Source organism: Fundulus heteroclitus, chromosome 3 (genome assembly GCF_011125445.2).
Source record: "Fundulus heteroclitus isolate FHET01 chromosome 3, MU-UCD_Fhet_4.1, whole genome shotgun sequence".
NCBI classification, from domain to species: Eukaryota; Metazoa; Chordata; class Actinopteri; order Cyprinodontiformes; family Fundulidae; genus Fundulus; species Fundulus heteroclitus.
The window spans coordinates 30,734,789-30,746,708 of record NC_046363.1 but is presented as its reverse complement, the minus strand read 5'-3'; the positions used below and the strand labels follow the sequence as shown (position 1 = coordinate 30,746,708).

Below are 11,920 nucleotides of genomic sequence, written 5' to 3'. Positions count from 1 at the left end.
TCTGAAACACTGCTCACCTTACATATGACACTTTCATACATTTGCATTTTTGTCCAGCCGAGCCAGGTGATTCTCGTAAAAGAGATGAACAATCTCAGTGGATTTCTTTCCAGGAAAAATAAAATTTTAAGAAATAAATTTGTGTCAGCCAAGAAGAAATTCTATTATTAGACTGCGTTGTTTTAAGCAAGTTTTTAGACAGGCTGAATAAAACGCATACATACACCTGGTCGTGCATTATCTTACATTTTTTGATGTGGTCTTTTCTGTTTTTATTATTTGAATCTTAAAATAGCACCAAAAAGCTCAGTTTAAATGACAAATGTTTTGATCTAATTGATAAAAGTTTCAAATTTCTCTATTAAAGTGTCATTTTTACAGTTTGTCTTGTTCTGACATTCATATATATATATATATATATATATATATATATATATATATATATATATACTTTCTAACATTACATCTTAAATAGAAGAACAATTGCGTGTCTCGCAATACCACCCATTAAGCAGCTGCGGCTCTATTGTAACTGTGGTTGAGCAAAGGTCAGTATCTGATTGAGGCAATGTAAATGACCCATAGAAAGACTGAATGATGTCTAGACAATTTCTATAGCATACAGGTCTGTCTGTTTGCAAAGTTTTTGAAACTTCATATTCCATTCATCTATTCATTCATAACTTCACACGATTTTAAAGTCTATTTCACCTGAATCTGGATTGCACGACAGGCGCACCCTGGATTCATAACCAAAATGTCACATACCACAAACAGACTGAGACCAAAAATTATAAATTTAGCGATAAAAATTTGTGTCTTTGGTCTGTGGGAGGAAGTGTGAACACCTGCAGAAAAGCCAAGCAGGCACTGGGAGTGCATGCAAAGTTCTCACAGGAACCACTGTGTGGTGACTGTAAACCACAGCTGCACCAGGCCACTCCTTTTTAAATGCAGTTTTTCTTTTTCCATTTCCTGACGTCATGTCTAAGTATAATGAATTCACTCGCATGCTCACGCTTGTTAAGTCATCGCTTTACGAACAATGCCTGGACTTCTATTTACTGTGTGCAGCCCAACTCTTACCACACTAGAACCAGGGCCTTTTACTGAAATAAGGTATTTAAAACTTAAAGTTCACCCTCTAATAATTAAGTGATTGTCTGATTTATGCATCAGTAGGAACAGTGGCTTATCTTTTTAAATATAAGTATTGCAATCATGTCACACATTTTATTTTTTATACAGTGAGACAAAGGGTTTAGTGAGAATCTCGTTACGTCCCAAATAAACCATTACCAGGTCATACCCAAACCAAATCTTTTTGTAGCAACAACTTTTTAGCTCTAATTCTAATCATCATTACTAATGATGTTATAATTATTTACCTCGATTTTGAGCCCATAAAGTTCTAAGGATCCCAAATATAATAGAATAAACAAAAGGAGTTTAAAAACAGAAAAACACAGGTTCAGTGAACTGCTTACTAGAACCTTCTAATAATAATAATAAAAAAACTCTCTTTTATTCTGTTTTGAGTAAGTGCAGTATTCAAATCCCGGCAACTTTGAATTCAGGAAATATCATGAAATCTCTACCTCAGCATTACATTTATACCTTGTTTATAGATTAACAATAGTAGAAAATATTAAATTACCCTAAACAATGCTATGTTACTGAAATACCAGAAAAAAAAAAGAAACAAAAAACATTTGCCAGAAGAACAACAGAGTTATACTATCAAGTCAACATTCCTGTGTGATTAGTGCCATTGCCCAGAAAATATCCTGTCAAACTTTGGATATTTTCTTAGCTTTGCTGCAATCAATCTCAATAAAATCTATACAACACTTTTATAAACTAAATGTAGGTACTAACAATCAAGGTACGTTATGGTTCCAGGCATACTACATTAGTTTAGAGGAGATCGCCCCCTTCTGGAAACTGAAAAGTACAACACCAACAGAAAGTTGAAAGAAAATACAAGCTAAATCCCACAAAAATATTGTTTGTTTTCTTGTAATCAATACAAGAATGTATTGATTACTTTCTTCATTGATTTTCTGGCTACAAGTAATTTCACATCATTACTCTCTCTTCATTTTGCTTTCAGAAACCATTTGATCCAGCACTTTTTATGATGAACAACAGCAGATGAAGCAACAAATGTATCTGGTAGATTAATAGCAGTGACAGAAAGCTCACTGTGAAATTTCCTAAAAATACACATAATACTTCAAAGAAAGAAGTTATTCTAGAGATCATTTAATTCCACCTGTCAACTCTTCTCTGGCAGGGTTACACAGGGGTCATGCAAATACATGGTATCATTAGCATTGGGTAATATTTAAACAGACTATATTTAGAAATTATATTAAAAAATATAAAGTGATGTTCTGTACATACAGTTTAGAACAAAGCCAAGCTGTTCCTGTTCCTGTCCGTGTTTTAAGAGCACTCTAGGGTTGAACCTTACATCAAAAACAAGACCTATACAGGACCTACAGATTGAAAATATGTCAACCAATAATTATGGAATAAAATAGGATTGAATTCATTTTTGTTGTTTCACACAATGGAAGAAAATAGTTTAAGGTTAAGGAGATCTTGTTTAGCAGTGGGAATATCACACACACGTGTGTATTAACAAAAAATCATACACTAAGCAATACACAAAACAAAGGTTAGCAGCAGTCAGAGTACTTGCTACTGTCTGTCCATGACAGGTGGATCAATTTGACTGATCTGGGATAAAAATGGTTTTAGTCTGTTGAATTTGGTTTGTAAAGTCCTAAACCTTTTGCTTAGTGGGAGCGGAGAAAAAAGAAGTCAGATGTACAAGTTTTTATGTCAAGATCCTCATAAAGATCAAGATTTGAATCAAAAAGGCTGTGATAAGATTCACATATAATACATAACAAAAAGCTTCAGTTTTCCAGACTTTGCTCAGAGTGATACACTTATCTGCTATATTTGTTCCGTTTCAGACAGAAACAAAAAGGCCGGTGAGTCACTGACAAAAGACGCTTAATGATAAGCAGGTGGACGTATAGAATTTAACTTTTCCGATTATATTCTGAGTAAACGTGTCCACCCAGGAATGTAAAGGCAAACAAAGTTTCACAATTTGGCCTATCTGCTGTCTCTGTTAATGTGGCCTCATGGACTGCACCTGCCAGCCGGCTTCTCCACTACTACAGTCAGGCTTATCACCTGCCTAGCCAAGCCCCTGCCGAACAGCTACGCCGCTTTCTGTTTTCAGGACATGACCTGGACTGTTATCACGACTACGAGCCCAGCTTGGCCCGGAACAACCCGCGTCAGACCCAAGCCTGTATCCCGGATTTCTACAAGGCTTCAGTCATCCAGCGTGTCACCTTCTGCTCTGAGCAGCCCTCAGCATCGCATGGCTTCTGCTTACTTCTGCAGAAGGGTTTCCTGCCTGTACCAGGTTCCTGGTTTTCATTATTAAACCTTTTAAAGCAAAACACAGTGTCTGGTTTCAATATTGGGTTCCCTGCCTGGCTCATAACATGAAGACTAGTAATACAGAAGGATAAAGAAAAACATGTCTGAGTTAACGTCTAACGGTTCATTCAAATTGTTTAACCTTAGAACATTTCAAAAAAGCTGTCCAGGATGTGATGAAATGGTTCACTCAGTCAGTCATTTAAATTTTAGCAATACGAACTTGTTTTCACAATCTATTTCATAAAACTGAACTTTCCTGGTAATTATATATATATATATATATATATATATATATATATATATATATATATATATATATATATATATATATATATATATGAGGACAGGAAACAAGCAAATGTTATGTAAAGGATTTTATGAAAAGAAGGACAGCCCAGTCTACCATAATAAACACATCATTTATTTTTGATCAATCCAGTGTCCGAATTACACTTATTACACTTTATTACATTATTAATAAAATAATGAAGATGGTTAAGGTTTCATTTAACTTTATTGTTACATATTTTGTTTAGCAGCTTTGTGGGATTAAATCAAATGACAGTAAAGCAGACAAACCAAAGAACTGTTAAAAATAAATAGCACCTCAAAATACATTCTTTAAATATTAAATACAGGAACAGTTGTGTGAATCAAAAAGAAACAGAATACCAACACTAAAAGTCCACTGAGCTGTGTTGCCTCTGATCGAGAGATGGGAATTCCTGTTTAGAGATAAAAATATATATATATTAAATTTAATTACTCTTTATTTTACAGAATGCTACATACTGGCGATTTGTTTGTACCTTTAACTTCGACTGTCTTTGTGTCCTCAGCTGAGCGACCTGCAGCTTTGTTCTCTGCGATGCACGTAAAGTTCTGAAATGTCCCGGGTTTGGAGGGAATCCACTTTAGGTGATTTGCATTGACTGAAAAGTAGGTCCCAATGGGGAAACCTCCTCTGAACTCCCATCTGACAGTACATTCAACGTTCAGTGTGCAGCTGGTGACACAGACGAACTGACTCAACCTGCCAGGAAACACCTCATCGGGTCCGCTGATGGTGACGTTCCACGGATCAACTACAGAAGAGTCAGAACATGTCACAACAACAAACACTTTGAGGTTACTTAACCTACTCCTCCGGCTGCATACTTACAGCTGAGCAGGAATCCCAGGCTGTAAACCCTCGTCTCTGATTGTGGCACATAAACTTCACATTGATAAAAACCAGTGTCGGAGGAGAGCAGAGAGTCAAAGTGAAGGGTGAGATTGTTCTGAAGGAACCTCATTTTTTCCTGGAAAGCCACTTTCTGTCCATCTTTGTACCAGACGATGTCTGATAAAGCCTGGATGGTCTCTGGATTCAGAATCTTGGCAGACCAAGCTCAGCGGCTGGTTGAGAGATGGGACAATGTTTGGAGGACTGATTCGCACAGAGACTGGATCTATAACACAAGATCCAAAGGAACGAAGAGGAGAAGAATTACATTTACATCTTGGTTATGCTGAAATGAGATGAACATGTATCTTTCAAAAATAAAGGGTATATTCAGGTATTTATTTAGGTCAAAATACACAAAACCATCAATGGATGTAGGAAGTAGATAAGAAATTCCTTTAGTGTCCCAAAATAGGGACATTTGGGAATTTACTAATATAGACAGGGTGGGTCCAGTAGTTTTCTAGTTATGGATATAGGGTAAAGAAATTTTGGAAACTTAAAAAGAAATACTTTTATCAGCTGTCTACACTGTGACATCATCATTTGTTCATGTGTAATATTTTCCTTTTTATTAGCCTTAATCTGCTAGTATAAAACCATCTAAAGTTGAGAAGATGAATCTCAGAGTCCATGTTTATCATTGAATCTCCTCCCAGACACACATGGAGCCTATTGCAGGTTTATTTGTCCAAGAAAGAAAGATGATCCACCACAGCATGTAAATGACTATAAATACAGAGCTGAATAACTTATTTGAATGTTCATCTAAACTTTAGTTACTATCTGACTCTGCATACTCACTCCTGATCTCCACGATGGTGGTTGTACTGCTGGACCTTCCTGTTTTAGGATTGAGGACGGTGCACTGCAGTTCCACTGAAACGTCCTGTCCATCTGGTGTCCAGGTTAATGCGCTCCCATTGACTGTCCTGCCGTTAACGCTCCAGCTGTAGATGCAGTTTGGAAAACAAGACGAAGAACAGGTGAAGGTGGTGCGGGAACCGGCGGTCACCCTACCGGTCCAGGAGATCTGCACCGTGGCACCGAGTCCTGCTGCACCTGTGGAAGTGTTGGTACAATTGTTATCAGCTGAAGTATAATGTGAAGATTGAGTGTCATTACCTTTTCCTGACTGACACATCTAAATTAGGACCAAAAAGTAGTTTATCTATTCTTTTAAAACAATTTTGCTTTAAAACAGACCTGAGAGAGAGTTGAGGTTCCCATCGACTTTTAAAAAATCATGCTGCAGCATCTGACTGTTTATAGGCTGTTAATAGATTTAAAATGAGTACAGTTTTATATGATAAGAAAGTAAAGTTTTCTCACCCATGGATGCCAGCAGCAGAGCACAATAAAGCATTTTCCATATGATGCTCATAGTAAAGCTCCCCATCCTGGCCATAGCTGATGAGCTTCTAAAACTGATTCTTCATATACTAGTTCAGAAATTTCACAACAAAAGAATTTACCAAGTAATGAAGTCATTGACATCCATATGAGGTCAAGTTTCTCAACTAAAGAGTGGGAATTTTTCTGCTAGCAGTGTTAAAATTGCACAAGCACTTTGAACTTTCAGAAGCTTGTTTCGCAAAACCAAGATAGCAGATTAAGCCGGGATTTTCCACACATCCTGGCTGAGGTAAGCCTGGACTCGGTTTCACAACATTTATTCTGTGCAGCCAACCTGCTCCAGACCAGGCTAACAGCCATGCTTAGTTAACCCTGGTGCCTTCTCTGATCAGTCAGCAGTCATGCCGCTCAGAAACCAATAACATTTGTCAGTGATTCAGTTTTCTGAGTGTGTTTTTTTTATGAGTCTGCATTGAAATACCACTGATACATATTGGTATTCAGTCAAGTATTATTATTATTTTAACATTCTGATGGTATTCTATATCATTATTAACTTTATAATTATCCATGTGGGCATTGCTTCTGATAGTGTTCATTTGTGTTTTTGAAGAGTGATTCTGTTCTAAGTTTAACAGAAATGCTTTTAATAGACTGTTACATGTGTTGAGGTGATTAGAGAAATGGCTGATACAGAACAAAACACATTGTCAATAAAGTCCATTGTTACACCATTTTGCACGACGTATCAGATTATGTGACTGTAGGAGACGCTGTTTTGTTGACTCATCCAGAACAAACGTAGTGCCCCTAAAGTGCACAAAATACGTAATTTCTGCCCAAAAAGCAAAAACTACACAAATCATAAGGCTCGATAATTTAACAACTGTGAAGGGAAAGGATGTTATGTTATTTGATATATTTTATCATGAATAGGTAATTTAATTGCATATCAGGTATCCTACATTAATTTTTTTTATTTGTTTCAGAGTCTATGCTTAATGTTTTAAATTCAAACAATAGTTGTATTAATCATTAATGCCACTATTAAAATCTTATATGAGGTGAACATTGTTTTGCGAAGGTTGTTTGCTGAAAAGTTTCATCCTTCTACAGCTTTTCTTTTAAGAGGTTTAGAAGGGTTAACGAAACAGCGCCCCCTAGAGTCACAGAAAAAATGGTTTAACTTTGTTTGCCACAGCAGTAGCTCCAAACAAATATGTTTTTTCTTTATAATAGCAGCAGTGTTTCCTTGTTGAGAATGATGTGCTTAAATTCCTCATCAGGCTCCATCAAAAGATGTTGCTTGTTTGGTTTGAAGTTTGGTGCATGCAACTCATCCATTGTATCATCAGTAAACCTGTGATCAACCTCATGTTCTCCTGAAAAAAGCTGGGCCATTTACTTGAATTACTTAAAGCTGGCTTGACATAGTCACGCCTCCCGAGCCTGGATGGGCCTTCATGAAAAGAATAAAGGCATGATGCTCTGATTATCTCAAGGCACTTTACACAGTCAAATTCAATCAAATTATACAGGCAGATAGGTCAAAAAGTTTCCTATCTAAAGTAACCCAGTAGATTGCATTGAGTCTTGACAAGCAGCATTCACTCCTCCTGAAAGAGCGCGTAGAGCCACAGTGGACAATCGTCTGCATTGTCCATGGCTTTGCAGCAATCCTTCATATCCTGAAGCGACAGTGGAGAGGAAAACTCCCCTTTAACAGAAAGAAACATCCAGCAGAACAAGGCTCATCTGCCTCGACCGACTGGGAGTTAGAGAAGACAGAGCAGAGACAAAAAAAAAGCACAGAAGTACACACTGATCCAGGAATCCTTTCTATTTTAAAGAGGGTTCTGTTTTTTGTGAAACAGCTCTCATAATTTCTAACATCACTAGATGGTGCTGTATGACAGGAGCTGATCTTATTCTTACCCCAAAAAAGTTTCTGACAAACTTTTTTTTTTTTACATAGTCTGCAAATTAAAAGTATTCTGACAAAATATTAAAACTAATGCTAAACATAATGATAAAGCAACATTTGAAAATATTCCTAAAAAAAAATCTAAAATAGTAACACATTTTAGTTTGTGCATTTATCTAATATATAGAAGAATTATGTGGATACAACACTCCTTCATTTACCTTCATAATTGAAGCCTCATTTTATGATCACAGAACTTGGAAACATTTAATCTTTGACTGTCTTCAAAATCAAACTTTAAACATGGCTCCTGTCTGGAAGGTTTTTGTTTGCAATATCTTAATGCTATTGTTATGGAGAACGTCTTGTGAAGAAAATAAATCTGTTTATTTCAGCTTTTCCTGTAAGGCAAGGAAAGTTGATTTGTATTGCCCATTTCAGTGACAAGACAATTCAAAGTGCTGTTCATGAATCAAACATAAGAAAAGAAAAACAGAGAGAGAAAAATACACTGTAGTGGCATAATAAAGGCAGGCAAAGAAAACTCGGAGGGGGGTATGTTTTTTCAACCCATGAATACAACCTTTTCCTAACTGCACAAGGGTAATAAAATGAAATTGTAAGATGTAAACAGAAGGCTTTTCTTTGAATTTTGAGTTTTTATTAAAATAAAATATGTATTCACACTTCACATTTCTTGATGTAAACCTTACGTTACCCTTTTTCAGGTAAACCTGTTCTTAAAATGTCTTGAGCAGTGAAAGTTTTCTGTTTATTACAAAATGAACTCAAAATGTAGTTAGGAATTCTTTGACAGTGAAGCTACTAAGAAGTTTTTGTAAATTAAACTGTGTCAAAATGAACAGCAGAAAAAACACACTGTGATACATTGGCATTTAAAATGTGTTAAGGACAAGATCAGTACCAGAGACCTTGGCGACTGAAACTATTTTCTCAGCTATATAACAATTGCAATATTACAAAAAAATCATCAGCATCCTGTGAGTTATGATGAAATCAATAGGTCAAATGTTTGTCACACAATCACAATGAATTTTCAAACTGCTGCTTTCTCCCTGAACAAGGAACAAGAAATGACAGAGAATCTCAAAAGCAACTGAGATAATACAAAATAAGATTTTTGACCAATAAATAAATAAATAAATAAAATGCTCTCGCCCAGTGAACGCTGGAGATAGGCACCAGCACCCCCCGCGACCCCATGAGGGATAAAGCGGTTCGGAAAATGGATGGATGGATAAATAAAATTACCATATAAAAGAGAGTTCTAACTTCATAAGTAGTTTATTTAAATGAAACAAAAGTTTTAATTTCAAGGATTGGAAATGAGAAAGCTTGTGTTAAAAAACAAAACAAAACTGAAGTTCTATTTAAGATTAGATTAAATAAATGCTTAAAACCCACAGTGAATTAGGACCCTTGCAAATATATGTGAATAATAAACAATAAATTATCATTGTTGGAAAAAGTCAAATAAATAAATCTATTGACCTATGTGCTCTGCAATGACTTGACTGAAGTGCAGCTGTTGCTTTTTCATCACAGGGGTAATTTTTAACAGAGATTATTTTTTACTACCTTTATTTTGTTGCTTTATCTCGGTCCTCTTGTTTAGATGATGTGTTGAGGAGGAAGTAAAACATTTTAACGTTTAATGCTGAATCACACTGAACTCCCTCCAACACACTATGTTCACTTTTATTACCAAATGGCACACTTAGTTATAAAAGAGACTGTGTGTGACACCTAAGACAAAACCTCTTATGGTAACATTCCTCTTCTGGTTGCACTTTGAACATCTTCTGATTGAGGGAGATATTTTTTATCATCAACATTTCACCTTTGATATAATCATGTTCTGAATTAGGTTCCAGTTTCCGCATGTTTGTCTGACATAATTGCAGTGCTTGTTGCCCGACAAATAGTCATAAAACAAACATTATCTTTCCTCTAGCATTATGTCATAAGATTTTGTTTAATCTGTAAGGAAAACTTTTTTTTCTTTGTAAAGTGATATGCTTCCCATTACCAAAATGTATAATAATAACATGATTAGTTTTCATAATTCCATACAACTCACCTACATTTTTCCATAACGGTGGGATCATTGTGGTCTAATACTGCAACTTTGCTTATATCACAATAGTTTTCAGAAGTATTCATGTCTTAACTATATTAGTTCACTGATGACCTGAAAACTGAATCATAAAGAGAACATTATGGCTCACTTTACATTTATTACAGTCATGATATAGCAATAAGGAAAGACTCTTCTTTCAGACCTTTCAGCAGTACCTGGTTGATTATTAAATAGAACCAAGGACAGTGTAAACAAAAAAAATTATGACTTGGCTATAAGCAAACAGGTAGGAGGAAGTAACCTACAGTGTCTGTCCATCCAGACTAAAGTCCTCTCTGTGTGTCATAAAAGTGTTTCTAACACTCTATACAAATCACACACTGTATATATAATTTGTAAGTACTTTTCTATAACTATTAAATGTCCACCCAGGATATTATACAGATTGAAGCCCCAAAAGAGTCTGTGATATAAGGTTTTGATTAGATCCAGGAACCTGCAATTGGAATAAATGTGTAAACCTCAGTGCTGGGTTTGTAAGTGACTGTATACCATTAGAACCTTTAAAACATGAAACACAACAAAGCTAGAAAGAGCAAGCAACTGCATATGGAAATATCCTAACAGCCAAATGGTAACAGATTGAGCTCAACATGTAATAATTACAGAAATCCAAACTAGGTTACTATTTTTCAGTTAAATAACAGGATGTTGGCATTAATCTCACCAAGAGCTTTAACTAACAACCAAGCCTTTAAAATGTGGAAATATTTTTTAAATCATATTTTAAGAACCAATCAAATAAAATATTCACATTTAATTCTCAGTAAATTGATTGAACTAGATAGAAAAGCAGCACTGATGCAAATGAAGTAATTCACATATTTTATGAAATCAGTCAAAATTAATTTTATTGAGCTAACAAATTAAACACATTTTTTGTATTTTTTTTAATTCACCAACTTATACAGGGGTGTTTTTTTTTAACTATTTTATGAATGCTTTTATTAGTCAAGAAACATATAAACCGCCATTTTAACATTGTTTTAAACTGACATTTATTATTATTAAGATATTATTTGAGATGTTTCACCATGTGATACTCCACCAGATGGCGTCTTTTATGTTACCTGAAATCCCTCCTACAAATTCCCTCCATAAAATGTTTCCTGTCAATACACAGCCTCCTTCCCCACAGAACCCACCCACCTCTCCACTCTCTCCTCCCAGTGTAGACTCCACTCTCCTGGGTTTATGACAACATGAAAAAGTTTGTCACAGTGGGAATACAACACACTCCATGACCAAATCTCCACATAAACCCTGTCATCTCGCCCCTCCACTTATCAAGGGTGACCAACCGGTTTGCATACAGGATGTTTCATAAACAAAGTGATATTTACAGTGTACGTGTGGTAAGACCATCAGCAGGGATTATTTGCAGAAAAAGCTTGGACCTGTAATGGGAGCATGCTGTAAAATCTCTGTGCAAACAGGTAAAAAACAAAATAAACTGATGAGATGCAAAACAGAAGAAAACAAATTCAAACTCTAGTTCTTGGCACGGATGTCTTCCCACAGAAATATTAAGTCACTTAAACTAGCTTCATTAAACAATAGACTTGTGTCAGCAAAACCTTTTTAATCTATGACCTCATTACTGAGCTTAATTGCATGTTGGTAACAGAAACATACAAAAATAGTGAGACATCCACACTAATAGAAACAATGCCTCTCAATAATAATTTTCTAAAATGATTCACTAAAATCGAACTTGTTCTTGGGCAAATTTGAGTCTTTTGAATATCTGGCTGACCATGTGTCCCCAGTATCTTCCATGGGA

General features: G+C 35.6%; 1 non-coding gene across 1 annotated transcript; it reads right to left on the bottom strand.

Annotated features, from left to right (window-relative positions):
* Window positions 1-3,901: 3,901 nt before the first annotated feature.
* Window positions 3,902-6,210, bottom strand: LOC105939677. The gene is made up of 5 exons (XR_004930712.1): window positions 6,029-6,210; window positions 5,501-5,758; window positions 4,634-4,922; window positions 4,281-4,556; window positions 3,902-4,196 (listed from the first exon to the last, which is right to left on the bottom strand). It is a non-coding gene; the product is annotated as an uncharacterized LOC105939677 (transcript).
* Between the last annotated feature and the right edge of the window lie 5,710 nt (window positions 6,211-11,920).